Genomic DNA, 18,188 nt, shown 5'->3' on the forward strand with positions numbered 1-18,188 from the left:
GGCGGCACGGACCCGGTGGGCCGAAGGGCCTGTTTCTGCGCTGAATCTCTAAATCTAAAAATCTAAAAGGCCTCCTCTGCTCAACCTCTCCCTTTCATTCATATCCTCGAGTCCTGGCCACACCCTTGTAAATCTGTAGGGACGGCAGATGCCGGTTTAAACCAGAGACACATGAAGCTGGAGTCAGATCGAGGTCCCCTGTCTCTTAGTCTGAAGAAGGGTCTCGACCCGAAACGTCACCCATTCCTTCTCTCCTGAGATGCTGCCTGACCCGCTGAGTTACTCCAGCTTTTTGTGTCCATCCTCGTGAAATCTTCTCCGCTCCCTTTCCAGCTTGACGACATCTCTCCTATAACTAGGTGCCAAGTCAGTGGATAATTTTATATGCAATAGATGCAGGAGGAGGCCATTCGACCCTTCGAGCCAGCACCGCCATTCAATGTGATCATGGCTGATCATTCTCAATCAGTACCCCGTTCCTGCCTTCTCCCCATACCCCCTGACTCCGCTATCCTTAAGAGCTCTATCCAGCTCTCTCTTGAATGCATTCAGAGAATTGGCCTCCACTGCCCTCTGAGGCAGAGAATTCCACAGATTCAAAACTCTCTGACTGAAAAAGTTTTTTCTCATCTCCGTTCTAAATGGCCGACCCCTTATTCTTAAACTGTGGCCCCTGGTTCTGGACTCCCCCAACATTGGGAACATGTTTCCTGCCTCAACGTGTCCAATCCCTTAATAATCTTATACGTTTCGATAAGATCTCTTCTCATCCTTCTAAATTCCAGTGTATACAAGCCTAGTCGCTCCAGTCTTTCAACGTACGACCGTCCCGCCATTCCGGGAATTAACCTAGTAAACCTACGCTGCACGCCCTCAATAGCAAGAATGCAGAGATGGATAAATTCTTGATCAGTGCGGGTGGCAGGAGTTATGGGGAGAAGGCAGGAGAATGGGGTTGGGCGGGAGAGATAGATCAGCCATGATTGAATGGCGGAGTTGACTTGATGGGCCGAATGGCCTAATTCTGCTCCTATCTCTTTGGATCTCATGACCTTGTGAACTTGGAGATGTGGTGGCCGCTGGCTAGTGGTGTGGAGGGCGAAGAGTGAGGGGTGACAACTGACAACTAACAACTGGGGTGCAAGGTGGGGAAGGGGGGGGCGAGGTGTAGTGCTGAGGGCAGCCAGCAGGGGGTGGCGTCGGCTCACATGTGGAAGGCAGGAAATGAGCACGTGATAGACTCTTCTCGAGCCGCGCGTTGAGTGAGCAAGGAACTGGGGCGCGGGGAGAATGTGATGTGGTTTTGTGTCTGTGCTCAACGATGAACGCTGAGAACAAGGCGGCTCTGGACATCTCCACCAAGAACCCGCAGGATGACTTCGAGATCCTCCAGAGAGTCGGAGGTGGGACCTACGGGGAGGTGTACAAGGTAGGAGGAAGCTGGGACCACCTGCCAAACCTGGCCTACCTGTCCCACCCACCCACCTGCCCCACCGACCCACCACCTCCCCCACCTGCCCCACCGCCCCCACCTGCCCCCCCGACCCACCTGCCCCCCCGACCCACCTGCCCCACCCACCCACCTGCCCCACCGACCCACCACCGCCCCCACCTGCCCCACCGACCCACCACTGCCCCCACCGACCCACCTGCCCCACCGACCCACCTGCCCCACCGACCCACCTGCCCCACCGACCCACCTGCCCCACTCACCCACCTGCCCCACCGACCCACCTGCCCCACCGACCCACCTGCCCCACCGACCCACCTGCCCCACTCACCCACCTGCCCCACCGACCCACCTGCCCCACCGACCCACCTGCCCCACTCACCCACCTGCCCCACTCACCCACCTGCCCCACTCACCCACCTGCCCCACTCACCCACCTGCCCCACTCACCCACCTGCCCCACCGACCCACCTGCCCCACCGACCCACCTGCCCCACTCACCCACCTGCCCCACCGACCCACCAGCCCCACCACAGCCCCACCTGCCCCACCTGGCCCCACTCACCCACCTGCCCCACTCACCCACCGACCCACCACCGCCCCCACCTGCCCCACCCACCCACCTGCCCCACCACAGCCCCACCTGCCCCACCTGGCCCCACTCACCCACCTGCCCCACCACAGCCCCACCTGGCCCCACTCACCCACCTGCCCCACCGACCCACCAGCCCCACCACAGCCCCACCTGCCCCGCCTGCCCCACTCACCCACCTGCCCCACCGACCCGCCTGCCCCACCGACCCACCACCGCCCCCACCTGCCCCACTCACCCACCTGCTCCACCGACCCACCCCAGCACCACCAACCCCATCTGCCCACCAACAAGTCTGAAACGTTGCTGCCTCTGCATTGCGCCCGACTGTTGTATTTATTTCCCCATCTACGTGTCTCTGCTCTGGGAGGGTCCCAGTTCCCTGCATCACCCTGAGGACTATTTTTTTGCGGTTAGGGTACAGGCAGGGTGCAAACTTAAACCCCCCCCACCCCCACCCCCACCCCCACCCCCACCCCCCCCACCCCCCCACCCCCCCCCCCCCACCCCCCACCCCTCCTCCATGTCGACCTGTGCCCGCTCTCTGTCAGTTTCACTCCATTAACCCGCTGAGTTCCTCCAGCACCCTGTGTTTCACTCAACCTCCCACCATCAGGTGCGGCCATAATCACCAGCCGTGTTGGCAAAGCCCTTTCCCCTCCTCTCCCCCCCTCTCTCCCCCCCTCTCTCCCCCCTCTCTCCCCCCTCTCTCCCCCCCTCTCTCCCCCCTCCCCCCCCCTCTCCCCCCCTCTCCCCCCTCTCCCCCCCTCTCCCCCCTATCCCCCCCTCTCCCCCCCTCTCCCCCCTCTCCCCACCCCTCTCCCCCCCTCTCTCCCCCCCTCCCCCCCCCTCTCTCCCCCCTCTCTCCCCCCCTCTCCCCCTCCTCTCTCCCCCCTCTCTCCCCCCCTCTCTCCCCCCTCCTCTCCCCTCCTCTCCCCCCCTCCTCTCCCCCCTCCTCTCCCCCACTCTCTCCCCCACTCTCTCTCCCACTCTCTCCCCCCTCTCTCCCCCCCTCTCTCCCCCCTCTCTCCCCCCTCTCTCCCCCCCCCTCTCTCCCCCCTCTCTCCCCCCCTCTCCCCCTCCTCTCTCCCCCCTCTCTCTCCCCCTCTCTCTCCCACTCTCTCCCCCCTCTCTCCCCCCCTCTCTCCCCCTCTCTCCCCCCTCTCTCCCCCACTCTCTCCCCCACTCTCTCCCCCCCCTCTCCTCCCTCTCTCCCCCCTCTCTCTCCCCCTCTCCCCCCTCTCTCCCCCCTCTCTCCCCCCTCTCTCCCCCCTCTCTCCCCCTCTCTCTCTCCTGAACCCCCCTGAACCACTCTCTGCATAAAGACTTAAAAACAAGAAACCAAAAGCTTACACCCCAGCGGTATGAACATTGACTTCTTCAACTTCAAGTCCCCCTTGCTTTCCCTCTCTCTCCATCCCCCCCCCCCACCCCACCCCAGTTCTCCGACTATTTTCTCCGTCCTCCAGATTAATTTTACAGTCTGTGAGCCTCGTTGTCACCTTCCCCCTCAACCAACAATGAACCATTCTACATTTCCTTGATCAATGTCTGCTTTGATCTGTCCTTTTCACATCCTTCTCACCCTTCCATATCTCTAGTCTCCCCCTCCCCCGACTCTCAGTCTGAAGAAGGGTCTCGACCCGAAACGTCACCCATCACTTCTCTCCAGAGATGCTGCCTGACCCGCTGAGTTATAGACAATAGACAATAGGTGCAGGAGGAGGCCATTCGGCCCTTCGAGCCAGCACCGCCATTCAATGTGATCATGGCTGATCATTCTCAATCAGTACTCCGTTCCTGCCTTCTCCCCATACCCCCCTGAGGAAAAACTTTTTTAGTCAGAGAGTTGTGAATCTGTGGAATTCTCTGCCTCAGAGGGCAGTGGAGGCCGATTCTCTGAATGCATTCAAGAGAGAGCTAGATAGAGCTCTCAAGGATAGCGGAGTCAGGGGGGTACGGGGAGAAGGCAGGAACGGGGTACTGATTGAGAATGATCAGCCATGATCACATTGAATGGCGGTGCTGGCTCGAAGGGCCAAATGGCCTTCTCCTGCACCTATTTTCTATTGTCTATTGTCTATTGACTCCGCTATCCTTAAGAGCTCTATCCAGCTCTCTCTTGAATGCATTCAGAGAATTGGCCTCCACTGCCTTCTGAGGCAGAGAATTCCACAGATTCACAACTCTCTGACTGAAAAAGTTTTTCCTCATTAGTTACTCCAGCACTTTGTGTCTTTCTTTGGCGTAAGCCAGCATCTGCAGTTCCTTCCTGCACATTTCATCTGCAGATGATGGCAATCTGAAATAAAAGTATAAAATGTTGGAAATGCATTTCTGAGAAAGAAAAACCGAGTTAACATTTCAGATTGAAAAACCTTCAGTCAATATCCTGTATTTTTGCTAGTAGGTATCGCTGGAATTTAGAAGATTGAGGGGGGATCTTATAGAAACTTACAAAATTCTTAAGGGGTTGGACAGGCTAGATGCGGGAAGATTGTTCCCGATGTTGGGGAAGTCCAGAACAAGGGGTCACAGTTTAAGGATAAGGGGGAAGTCTTTTAGGACCGAGATGAGAAAGTTTTTTTTCACACAGAGAGTGGTGAATCTGTGGAATTCTCTGCCACAGAAGGTAGTTGAGGCCAGTTCATTGGCTATATTTAAGAGGGAGTTAGATGTGGCCCTTGTGGCTAAAGGGATCAGGGGGTATGGAGAGAAGGCAGGTACGGGATACTGAGTTGGATGATCAGCCATGATCATATTGGATGGCGGTGCAGGCTCGAAGGGCCGAATGGCCTACTCCTGCACCTATTTTCTATGTTTCTACGTTTCTATGAGACCCTTCTTCAGACTGAGAGTCAGGTCGTGACTCGAACAGTCACCCATTCCTTTCTCTCCAGAGATGCTGCCTGACCCGCTGAGTTACTCCAGCATTTTGTGTCTACCTTCGATTTAAACCAGCATCTGCAGTTTTTTTCCTACACATGTTCAGAGATGCTACCTGACCTGCTGAGTTACCCCAGCACTCCATGTCTCCCTAAAACCTTTGGCCTAGCTTTGAGGTTGGGTACTAAGTTGAGGTTGGGTACTAAGTTTTAATTGTCAATTCCCCAGAGAAGGTTCTTGAGATGTTTAAATGTAGGGTGTGGGGGGGGGGTTACTGAGTCAAACCTAGGGTTGCCAACTGTCCCGTATTAGCCGGGACACCCCATATTTTTGGCCAAATTAGTTTGTCCCGTACGGGACCGCCCTTGTCCCGTATTAGTACGGTTGCCAACTTCCTCACTCCCAGATAAGGGACAAAGGATGACGTCACCGCCCCGCGCCCCACGTGACCTCACCCAGCCAGCGGCCACGTGTTCCCGCTCCACCAATGGCGGCCAATGGCGGTAATGGTTGACAATTGTATGTCAGGTTGGAGGCCAGTGTTTAGTGGAGTGCCCCAAGGATCTGTGTTGGGTCCACTGTTGTTTGTCATTTACATTAATGATCTGGATGATGGTGTGGCAAATTGGATTAGTAAATATGCAGATGATACTAAGATAGGTGGAGTAGTTGATAGTGAGGTAGATTTTCAAAGTCTACAGAGAGACTTGGGCCTTTTGGAAGGGTGGGCTGAAAGATGGCAGATGGAGTTTAATGCTGATAAGTGTGAGGTGCTGCATTTTGGTAGGACAAATCAAAATATGACGTACAGGGTAAATGGTAGGGAATTGAGGAATGCAGTGGAACAGAGGGATCTGGGAATAACTGTGCATTGTTCCCTGAAGGTGGAATCTCATGTGGATAGGGTGGTGAAGAAGGCGTTTGGTATGCTTGCCTTTATAAATCAGAGCATCGAGTATAGAAGTTGGGATGTAATGTTGAAATTGTACAGGGCATTGGTGAGGCCGAATCTGGAGTATGGTGTGCAGTTCTGGTCGCCAAATTATAGGAAGGATGTCGACAAAATGGAGAGGGTACAGAGGAGATTTACTAGAATGTTGCCTGGGTTTCAGCACTTAGGCTACAGAGAGAGGTTGAATAGGTTGCGTCTTTATTCTTTGGAGCGTAGAAGGTTGAGGGGGGACTTGATAGAGGTTTTTTAAATTTTGAGAGGGACGGACAGAGTTGAAATGGGTAGGCTTTTCCCTTTGAGAGTGGGGAAGATTCCAACAAGGGGACATAGCTTCAGAATTGAGGGACAAAGGTTTAGGGGTAACATGAGGGGGAACTTCTTTACTCAGAGGGTTGTGGCTGTATGGAATGGGCTTCCGGTGGAAGTGGTGGAGGCTGGCTCGATTTTATTATTTAAGAGTAAATTGGATAGGTATATGGATAGGAGGGGATTGGAGGGTTATGGTCTGAGTGCAGGTAGATGAGACTAGGTCAGGGAGAATGGTCGGCGTGGACTGGTAGGGCCGGACAGGCCTGTTTCCATGCTGTAGTTGTTATATGTTATATGTTATATGTTATGTTTCGATAAAATTATGCAGTTGCACAGGGCCCAGGTGAGACCACACCTGGAGTATTGTGTGCAGTTTTACTCTCCTAATGTGAGGAAGGGCATTCTTACTGTTGAGGGAGTGCAGCGTAGGTTCACCAGATTAATCCCCGGGATGGCGGGACAGACATATGTTGAAAGAATGGGTCGGCTGGGGTTGTATTCACCGGAATTTAGAAGGATGAGAGAGGGGTTCTTATAGAAACATATAAAATTCTTAAGGGATTGGACAGGCTAGATGCAGGAAAAATGTTGGGGGAGTCCAGAACCAGGGGTCACAATTTAAGAATAAGGGGAAGGCCATTTAGGACCTCCCCCCTCGACTCCATCCAAGGACCCAAACAGTCTTTCCAGGTGAGGCAGAGGTTCACCTGCCACCTCTGCAACCTCATCTATTGCATCCGCTGTTCCAGATGTCAACTTATTTACATCGGCGAAACCAAACGCAGGCTCGGCGATCGTTTCGCTCAACACCATCGCTCAGTCCGCCTTAAGCACTTCAACTCCCCCTCCCACTCCCAGTCTGACCTTTCTGTCATGGGCCTCCTCCAGTGCCATAGTGAGGCCCAGCGCAAATTGGAGGAACAGCATCTCATATTTCGCTTGGGCAGCTTGCAGCCCAGCGGTATGAACATTGACTTCTCCAAATTTAGATAGTTCTTCTGTCCCTCTCTTTCCCCTCTCCCTTCCCAGTTCTCCCTCTAGTCTTCCTGTCTCTTACTACATCCTATCTTTGTCTCGCCCCCTCCCCTGACATCAGTCTGAAATATTGTTCAGGCCACATTTGGAGTACTGAGTGCAGTTGTGGTCCCATTACAGGAAGGATGTGGGGGCTTTGGAGAGGAGGAGATTCACCAGGATGATGCCTGTATTGGAATTAGTTAGGAGAGCTGGACAAACTGAGTTTAGTTTAGACATGTAGGAAAATAACTGCAGATGCTGGCACAAATTGAAGGTATCACAAAATGCCAGAGTAACTCAGCAGGTCAGGCAGCATCTCAGGAGGGAAGGAATTATGACATCAGTCTGAAGAAGGGTCTCGACCCGAAAAGTCACCCATTCCCTCTCTCCCAGATGCTGCCCGACCCGCTGAGTTACTCCAGCATTTTGTGATACCTTAGTTTAGTTTAGAGATACAGCGCGGAAACAGGCCCTTCGGCCCACCGGGTCCGCACCGCCCAGCGATCCCCGCACACTAACACTATCCTACACACACTAGGGACAATTTTACATTCATACCAAGCCAATTAACAATAGACAATAGACAATAGACAATAGGTGCAGGAGGAGGCCATTCGGCCCTTCGAGCCAGCACCGCCATTCAATGTGATCAAGGCTGATCATTCTCAATCAGTACCCCGTTCCTGCCTTCTCCCCATACCTCCTAACTCCGCTATCCTTAAGAGCTCTATCTAGCTCTCTCTTGAATGCATTCAGAGAATTGGCCTCCACTGCCTTCTGAGGCAGAATTCCACAGATTCACAACTCTCTGACTGAAAAAGTTGTTCCTCATCTCAGTTCTAAATGGCCGACCCCTTATTCTTAAACTGTGGCCCCTTGTTCTGGACTCCCCCAACCTTCACACCTGTACGTCTTTGGAGTGTGGGAGGAAACCGGAGCACCCGGAGAAAACCCACGCAGGTCACTGGGAGACAGCACCCGTAGTCGGGATGGAACCCAGGTCTCTGGCGCTGTGAGGCAGCAACTTTACCGCTGTGCCACCCAGTACTTTGTGTCTGTCTTTGGTTTAGACCAGCATCTGCAGTTCCTCCCTGTACTCCTTTCATTGAATTACCGGTCTGGGAATGAATGGGTTACTCCACCCCCTCCTCGTTCATGCACGCAGGTTGTGGAGCAAGTGTGAGCCCGTGGCCAGTCGAGCAGCGTCTGTGGAGAGAGAAACAGATCCTTCATTGGAAATGTGCAGGGAAGAATACAAGTTAGTTTCAAGTTGTAGGGAGTTTGGCGGAGGGATGGAGAGGAGAAAGTTAATATCTTTGATAGGGCGTGACTAGGGTTGCCAACTTCCTCACTCCCAAATAAGGCCGCCCAGACCGGGAGGCAGGTTGCTATGCAACCTCTGTAAGGCGGCGCGCAGGCCTCCGGACCTACAGTGTCCGGGCCTACAGCGCCCCCCGGGCCTACAGTGTCCAGGCCTACAGTGTCCGGGCCTACACTGTCCGGGCCTACACTGTCCGGGCCTACACTGTCCGGGCCTACACTGTCCGGGCCTACACTGTCCCGGCCTACACTGTCCGGGCCTACACTGTCCCGGCCTACACTGTCCGGGCCTACACTGTCCGGGCCTACAGCGTTTGGGCCTACAGCGTTTGGGCCTACAGCGTCCGGGCCTACAGCGTCCGGGCCTACAGCGTCCCCCCCCGGGCCTAATACGGGACAAGGGCGTGACAAACCAATGTAGCCCAAAATACGGGATGTCCTGTCTAAAACGGGACAGTTGGCAACCCTAGGCATGACCACGATTGCTGCGATGATGAGTGTTGGCTTCTACCATCGCCCTGTGCATCACCACGGCAACGCTGGCCCAATCCTGTCAGCCATCTTAACTGTGCCCTTCCTATCAGCAACATGGTCTCTTTGGTTGAGTTTCAGTTTAGTTTAATCCAGGGTTCAGTCAGAGTGAGGCTAAACGCAAATTGGAGGAACAGCATCTCATATTTCGCCTGGGCAGCCTGCACCCCAGTGGTATGAACATTGACTTCTCTAACTTCAGGTAGCCCCGGCATTCCCTCCCTCTCCATCCCTCCCCCACCCAAGTGGCACCAGCTTCTCGTTCCCACCCCACAAACAGATAACAGTGGCCCGTTTCCTTTATCATCGTTACTTTTCTGCACATCTTTCATTCATTGTTCTTTATCTCTCCACATCACCGTCTATATCTCCTGTTTCTCTTCTCCCTGACCAGTCTGAAGAAGGGTCTCGACCCCAAACGTCAGCCGTTCCTTCTCTCCAGAGATGCTGCCTGACCCGCTGAGTTACTCCAGCTGTTTGTGTCTATTTTAGTTTATTGTCCCGTGTACAGAGGTACAGTGAAAAGCTTTTGTTGCGTGCTGACCAGTCAGTGGAAAGACAATGCATGATTACAATCGAGCCGTCCAGTGTACAGATACGTGATGAAGGGAATAATGTTTAGTGCAAGGTAAAGTCCAGGAAAGTCTAATCAAAGATAGTCCGAGGGTCTCCAATGAGGTAGATAGTAGTTCAGCACTGCTCTCTGGTTGTGGTAGGATGGTTCAGTTGCCTGATAACAGCCGGGAAGAAACTGCCCCTGAATCTGGAGGTGTGCGTTTTCACACTTCTGTACCTCGTGCCCGATGGGAGAGGGGAGAAGAGGGAGTGGCCGGGGTGAGACTGGTCCTTGATTGTGCTGCTGGCCTTGCCGAGGCAGCGTGAGGTGCAGATGGAGTCGGTGGAAGGGAGGTTGGTTTGTGTGATGGTCTGGGCTGCGTCCACAAGTCTCTACAATTTATCACGGTCCTGGATGGAGCTGTTCCCCAAACCGTGCTGGAATGTATCCCGACAAAATGCTTTCCACGGCACAGTTCGAGCGAGAGGCGGTGACTGGATCCTGGAACCACTCACCGAGACCCCCACTCCCACAGAGGACTCAAACCCAAATTTCCTCTTTGATTCTGAGTTTTTAATTAAAAATTCCTTTGTATTAAATCACTAACCTCTCCCCTCAGCTGGTGCAGATGTTAAAACTAATGCATTTTCAAAAATCAAAAATCATTTTTGCTGAATTATTTAAATTCCCCGAAAACTCCATTGAAGTTTCAATATAAGCTCTGTTTCCGAAGGAGCGGCGTTGACATAGAAACATAGAAAACAGATGCAGGAGGAGGCCATTCGGCCCTTCGAGCCAGCACCGCCATTCATTGTAACCATTGCTGATCATCCACAATCAGTAACCCGTGCCTGCCTTCTCCCCATATCCCTTGATTCCACTAGCCCCTAGAGCTCTATCTAACTCTCTCTTAAATTCATCCAGTGATTTGGCCTCCACTGCCCTCTGTGGCAGAGAATTCCACAAATTCACAACTCCCTGGGTGAAAAAGTTCCTTCTCACCTCAGTTTTAAATGGCCTCCCCTTTATTCTTAGACTGTGTGTGGCCCCTGGTTCTGGACTCCCCCAACATTGGGAACATTTTTCCAGCATCTAGCTTGTCCAGTCCTTTTATAATTTTATACGTCTCTATAAGATCCCCTCTCATCCTTCGAAACTCCAGTGAGTACAAGCCCAGTCTTTCCTATTTTTCCTCATATGACAGTCCTGCCATCCCGGGGATCAATCTCGTGAACCTTTCCCAATGTTATGGTCTGGAGGTGTGGAAAAACATTCTCTTTCCAGACCACAGGCTTGAAGGGCCGAATGGCCTCTTCCACGGGATAGTGAAGCTGGATAGGGCCCCAGGAATGAGTGGGTTAACCTCTGATGAGCGTTTGTCGGCACTGGGCCTGTACTCGCTGGAGTTTAGAAGCCTGAGGAGGGACCTCATTGAAACATAGAGAATAATGAAAGGCCTGGATAGAGTGGATGTGGAGAGGATGTTTCCACTAGTGGGAGAGTTAGGACCAGAGGGCACAGCCTCAGAATTAAAGGACGTTCCTTTAGGAAGGAGATGAGGAGGAATTTATTTAGTCAGAGGGCGGTGAATCAGTGGAATTCATTGCCATAGACGGCTGTGGAGACCAAGTCAGTTGATATGTTTAAGGCTGAGATAGATAGATTATTGATCAGTACGGGTGTCAGAGGTTATGGGGAGAAGGCAGGAGAATGGGGATAGGAGGGAGAGATAGATCAGCCATGATTGAATGGCTGTGCAGACTCGATGGGCCGAATGGCCTAATTCTACTCCTGTTCCTTAAGAGCTGTCCTGTAATGGGCTCAAAGAGGGTTAATGTTCTTGTACTAGCCCTTCCCAAACGATTTTGGAGGCCGAGCGGCCTCCTTTTCGTCTGTCACAGCCTCAAGGGGCAGAATGGCCTTCTACGGTACAGACAATGGGGATCGAACCCGGGTCTCTGGCACTGTGAGGCAGTAACCCCACCAATGTGTAACCGTGCCAACCCTCTGTCGAAGGGCTGAAGGGCCTCATGCTATCCCAGTGTGAAGGACCCGGCGGGTGGGGTGTCCAGTCGGTTGCCTGAGTCTCGGGGTTTGTTACTGGGGCTGTGTGGAGCTGGTTGCCAGGGTGACCGCCATCTCTCCCCCACACCCCCCCACCCCTCAGCTCCCCCACCCCGAGCTTCCTCTCCCCGCCCGGCCACCGCCTCTCTCACGGCACTCACAACCCGCGGAACTTTCCGGTAAACCCCCTCTGAGCCTTCTTCACAAACATGTGCAGCAGCCTCAAGAGAATGTTCCGGAAATCTGCGAGCTGTCTGATTATTACAATCACTGCAGGCTTTTGATTCCAAGGCTGTGGGGAATCAAACTCCCCCACCCCAATCTCACCGCACAACAGCGTCTGTACGCCACCCTTCACCCACACGCCAGTGGCACACGTGACCCACACCCTGTGTGCTGTGATACATGTTCTATGATCTGAGATCCATGTTCTATGATCTATGTTCAATGATCTATGTTCTATGATCCATGTTCTATGATCCCTGTTCTATGATCCCTGTTCTATGATCCGTTCTAGGATCCATGTTCTACGATCTATGTTTTATGATCTATGTTCTATGATCTATGTTCCATGTTCTAAGATCCATGTTCTATGACCTGTGATGAATGTTCTATGATCCATGTTCTATGATCCATGATCTGTGATCCATGTTCTATGATCCATGTTCTATGATCCATGATCTATGATCCATGATCTGTGATCCATGTTCTGTGATCCATGTTCTGTGATCCATGATCTGTGATCTATGATCTATGTTCTATGATCTGTGATGCAAATTCTGTGATCTATGACCAATGTTCTATGATCCATGTTCTGCGATCCATGTTGTATGATGCATGTTGTATGATCTATGTTGTATGATCGGTTTCTATGATGCATGTTGTATGATGCATGTTGTATGTTCTGTGATCTATGATCCACAGTGAGCCACATCCCTGCAGCCCCTGATCTCTCTGGTATTCCGCAGGTACTGGGCCCTTGCCCCTTTACCCCTTGCCCCTTGCCCCTTGCCCCTTGCCCCTTTGCCCCTTGTCCCCGGGCCCCCTGGCTGGTGGGCCCCCATGCCCACATGGAGCGTGGGTCAGGGCCACTCACCCGGCCTGGCACTGAGCACAGCGACCGGTGGCAAATATTACAGTCCCTGCAGCGCCCCACACACACACACACACACACACACACACACACACACACACACACACACACACACACACACACACACACACACACACACCCACACACACACACCCACACACACACACACACACACACACACACACACACACACCGCCCCACGACAACAGGAAGCTGTGCTGGCATAGACCAGAGAGAGAGAGAGAGAGCTAGAGAGGGTTAGAGAGAGAGAGAGAGAGAGAGAGAGAGAGAGAGAGAGAGACAGACAGACAGAGAGAGACAGAGAGAGAGAGAGAGAGAGAGAGAGAGATACAGAGACAGAGAGAGACAGAGAGAGAGAGACAGAGACAGACAGAGAGAGACAGAGAGAGAGAGGCAGAGAGAGACAGAGAGAGAAAGACAGAGACAGACTGAGAGACAGAAAGAGACAGAGAGAGAGAGAGACAGAGAGAGATAGAGAGAGAGAGAGATAGAGAGAGAGAGAGAGAGAGAGAGAGAGAGAGAGAGAGAGAGAGAGAGAGAGAGAAAAAAAAGAGCAAAAGAGAAAAAGAGAAAGAAAAGAACACAGTGCCAAACAATGCCACCCTTGCAGCCTCTGCAAGTTTGCAGGAAGCCGGAAATCTCGCCCATCAAAATCGAAACCCCTTTCAAAGCACGAGGCGTGGGTTACTGTGGGCGTGGTGTCCCCCTTGGGGCAAGACATCAACTCCAATCAGGGCATCCAGGATCTCCCGAGACCCTTCACATGAATCATGTCCCATCACCTTCTCTGTAATCCACAAGCAAACATGAAGCTGGGCACAAAATGCTGGTGTAACACAGCGGGTCAGGCAGCATCTCTGGAGAGAAGGAATGGGTGACGTTTCGGGTCGAGACTCTTCAGGATAGCACGAAATGAAGAAGCTTTTCACTGTACCTCAGTACACATGACAATGAATAAGCCCAACTAAACTAAATTTAACTTAACTCAGTACACGATGATAAACTGTGTAGGAAGGAACTGCAGATGCTGGTTTACACTGGGGATAGACACAAAGTGCTGGAGTAACTCAGCGGGACAGGCAGCATCTCTGTTTGTCCAGATGGATAGGCAATGTTTCTGGTCAAAACCATTTTCAGACAATCACGGCCCCATCTCCATTGGAGCGCAATAAAATAGCAGCAGTCGGCCATTGAGCCACTGCTGGGCTTGTCAGTGCTGTAGAGTTCTGTTGCTTTACAAAATGTAAAATTAAATCCTTTTAACAAAATGGCGGCGCGGTGGCGCAGCGGTAGAGTTGCTGCCTCACAGCGCCAGAGACCCGGGTTGGATCCCGACTACGGGCACCGACTGTACGGAGTTTGTACGTTCTCCCCGTGACCTGCGTGGGTTTTCTCCGAGATCTTCGGTTTCCTCCCACACTCCAAAGACTTTAATTGGAGTTAATTGGCTTGGTATAGACAATAGACAATAGACAATAGACAATAGACCATAGGTACAGGAGGAGGCCATTCGGCCCTTCGAGCCAGCACCGCCATTCAATGTGATCATGGCTGATCATTCTCAATCAGTACCCCGTTCCTGCCTTCTCCCCATACCCCCTGACTCCGCTATCCTTAAGAGCTCGACCTAGCTCTCTCTTGAATGCATTCAGAGAATTGGCCTCCACTGCCTTCTGAGGCAGAGAATTCCAGGGTTTAAATGTAAAATGCAAAAATTGTCCCTAGTGTGTGTAGGATCGTGTTAGTGTGCGGGGATCGCTGGTCGGCGCGGACCCGGTGGGCCGAAGGGCCTGTTTCCGCGCTGTATCTCTAAACTAAACTAACCTAAAATCCTCGTGTTTTTTTCCAGGCTCGGAAAAAACATACCGGCCAGTTAGCTGCAGTAAAGATCATCAAGATGGAGCCCGGTAAGTCCTTTGAATTGAGAATGGTACAAATGTGAGGGGAAAAGGTTACCAGGAGAATAACTGGGTAATGGGGTTGGACTGCAAGCCAACCACAGCCTTTCAGATCGTGTGAAAATATGATCAGTTATCAGCCATTATCAGTCGAAGGTATTTATTCACAAAATGCTGGAGTAACTCAGCGGGTCAGGCAGCATCTCAGGAGAGAAGGAATGGGTGACGTTTCGGGTCGAGACCCTTCTTCACACTGATGTCAGGGGGGCGGGACAAAGGAAGGATACAGGTGGAGACAGGAAGATAGCGGGAGAACTGGGAAGGGGGAGGGGAAGAGAGGGACAGAGGAACTATCTAAAGTTGGAGAAGTCAATGTTCATACCGCTGGGCTGCAAGCTGCCCAAGCGAACTTGTATACACTGGAATTTAGAAGGATGAGAGGAGATCTTATCGAAACGTATAAGATTATTAAGGGGTTGGACACGTTAGAGGCAGGAAACATGTTCCTAATGTTGGGGGAGTCCAGAACAAGGGGCCACAGTTTAAGAATATGGGGTAGGCCATTTAGAACAGACGAGAAAAAACTTTTTCAGTCAGAGAGTTGTGAATCTGTGGAATTCTCTGCCTCAGAAGGCAGTGGAGGCCAATTCTCTGAATGCATTCAAGAGAGAGCTAGATAGAGCTCTTATGGGTATGGGGACAAGGCAGGAACAGGATTGAGAATGATCAGCCATGATCAGATTGAATGGCGGTGCTGGCTCGAAGGGCCGAATGGCCTCCTCCTGCACCTATTGTCTATTGTCTAATATGAAAGTGCTGTTCATCCAATTTCTGGTGGGCCTCACTATGGCACTGGAGGAGGCCCATGACAGAAAGGTCAGACTGGGAGTGGGAGGGGGAGTTGAAGTGCTGAGCCACTGGGAGATCAGGTTGGTTAAGGTGGACTGAGCGACGGTGTTGAGTGAAACGATCGCCGAGCCTGCGTTTGGTTTCGCCGATGTAAATAAGTTGACATCTAGAGCAGCGGATGCAATAGATGAGGTTGGAGGAGGTGCAGGTGAACCTCTGTCTCACCTGGAATAGGTGCGCTCAGATCCGAATACCTTTTCCGCAGTTCACGCATTTCAACAACTTAAAATAAATGCTTACGAATATTTGTGCTGCTTTCGGGTAAGACTACAAGTTGACCATCAGATGATATCCTGGGATGTGGTCGGACTGTGTGAGGGGGCTGGACAAGACCTGTATCTGAGACGCACCAAGATGGGTTGTTTCTGTTTCGTTTCGAGGCTCGGCGTAGAAACAGGCCCTTCGGCCCGTCAAGTCCCCACCGACCATCGATCAGAATAGTGAAAGGCTTGGATAGAGTGGATGTGGAGAGGATGTGGGAGAGTCTAGAACTAGAGGTCACAGCCTCAGAATTAAAGGACGTTCTTTTAGGAAGGAGAGGAGGAGAAATTTCTTTAGTCCGAGGGTGGTGATGGTGAATCTGTGGAATTCTTTGCCACAGAAGGCAGTGGAGGCCAAGTCGCTGGATATTTTTAATCTACTGATTAGAGATAGATAGATTCGGGTGTCAGGGGTTATGGGGAGAAGGCAGGAGAATGGGGTTAGGAGGGAGAGATAGATCAGCCATGATTGAATGGCGGAGTAGACTTGATGGGCCGAATGGCCTAATTCTGCTCCTATCACTTATGACCTCATGAAACCGGAGCACTCAGAGGAAGCACACATGGTCAGAGAGGGCATGTGCAAAGTTCACATGGACAGTACCCTAGGTCAGGATCGAACCTGGGACCATGGCGCTGTGAGGCAGTGGCTCTACCCGCTGCGCCACCCTGCCGCCCTGTGTGTGTTGGGCGTCATGATTGTGTGTTGGATGTGACCGTGACTGTGTCTGGTGAATCTGACAGAGGAACAAGGAATACTGGAAGTATTCGGTCGGTCAGGTGGCATTTGGCACATTGCCAAGACGATACAGGGTGACGACTTAATTCTCTGAATGCATTCAAGAGAGAGCTAGATAGAGCCCTTAAGGATAGCGGAGTCAGGGGGTATGGGGAGAAGGCAGGAACGGGGTACTGATTGAGAATGGTCAGCCATGATCACATTGAATGGTGGTGCTGGCTCGAAGGGCCGAATGGCCTCCTCCTGCACCTATTGTCTATTGTTTATTGTCTTCCTCTTCTTAACAAGGCCTTTATTCAGTATTTGCATTTTACAGTGTACCAGAAGGTACAAGGACTTTCAGTAGTCACATCGCACCGGCCAATCATTATAATACAATCCTCTTTATCTACAATTCACTCAACCCCCCGCGGCGACCAGCGTCCACAGAAGGCCTCTAGAGTTAGGGTTGCCAACTGTCCCGTATTAGCCGGGACATCCCGTATATTGGGCTAAGTCGGTTTGTCCCGTACGGGTCCGCCCTTGTCCCGTATTAGCCCCGGGGGGGCGCTGTAGGCCTGGACGGACAGTGTAGGCCCGGGCAAGCCTGACAGAGGTTGCATAGCAACCTGCCTCCCGGCCCGGGAGGCCGCCATTGGTGGAGCGGGAGCACGTGGCCGCTGGCTGGGTGAGGTCAGGATGGTGACGTCACCCTTTGTCCCTTATTTGGGAGTGAGGAAGTTGGCAACACCTATCTAGAGTCCCCGTGGACACCGCATGTTCCCTCTCCAGGGACACACGAGCACGGACATAGGCCCGGAAGAGTGGCAGGCAGGGGTGAGGATACCATCAGGACCCACCAGAGGACTACAGTGGATTAAGAACGTCCTTTTTAAGAGCCGATAAAGTGAAACCCAAATCTCATAAGAGCCTATTTTTACAAAACGTTTAACTTATTATTATAGATAATAGACAATAGGTGCAGGAGGAGGCCATTCAGCCCTTCGAGCCAGCACCACCATTCAATGTGATCATGGCTGATCATTCTCAATCAATACCCCGTTCCTGCCTTCTCCCCATACCCCCTGACTCCGCTATCCTTAAGAGCTCTATCTAGCTCTCTCTTGAATGCATTCAGAGAATTGGCCTCCACTGCCTTCTGAGGCAGAGCATTCCACAGATTCACAACTCTCTGACTGAAAACGTTTTTCCTCATCTCCGTTCTAAATGGCCTACCACTTATTCTTAAACTGTGGCCCCTTGTTCTGGACTCCCCCAACATTGGGAACATGTTTCCTGCCTCTAACGTGTCCAACCCCTTAATAATCTTATATGTTTTGATATGATCCCCTCTCAACCTTCTAAATTCCAGTGTATACAAGCTTAGTTGCTCCAGTCTTTCAACATATGACAGTCCTGCCATTCCTGGAATTAACCAAGTAAACCTACGCTGCACGCCCTCAATAGCAAGAATATCCTTCCTCAAATTTGGAGACCAATACCGCACACAGTACTCCAGGTGCGGTCTCACTAGGGCCCTGTACAACTGCAGAAGGACCTCTTTTCTCCTATACTCAACTCCTCTTGTTATGAAGGCCAACATTCCATTGGC

At 52.0% G+C, this 18,188-nt stretch overlaps 1 pseudogene across 1 annotated transcript in view; it reads left to right on the forward strand.

Annotated features, from left to right (window-relative positions):
* Positions 1 to 1,272: 1,272 nt before the first annotated feature.
* The window catches only part of LOC144611743 (mitogen-activated protein kinase kinase kinase kinase 5-like), an 83,322-nt pseudogene continuing 66,406 nt past the window's right edge, over positions 1,273 to 18,188 (forward strand). Inside the window, exons 1-2 of the transcript XR_013549573.1 lie at positions 1,273 to 1,429; positions 14,641 to 14,698. The product of XR_013549573.1 is annotated as a mitogen-activated protein kinase kinase kinase kinase 5-like (transcript). The remainder of the gene's footprint in view (positions 1,430 to 14,640; positions 14,699 to 18,188) is intronic.

Source organism: Rhinoraja longicauda, chromosome 41 (genome assembly GCF_053455715.1).
Source record: "Rhinoraja longicauda isolate Sanriku21f chromosome 41, sRhiLon1.1, whole genome shotgun sequence".
Taxonomy (NCBI): Eukaryota; Metazoa; Chordata; class Chondrichthyes; order Rajiformes; family Arhynchobatidae; genus Rhinoraja; species Rhinoraja longicauda.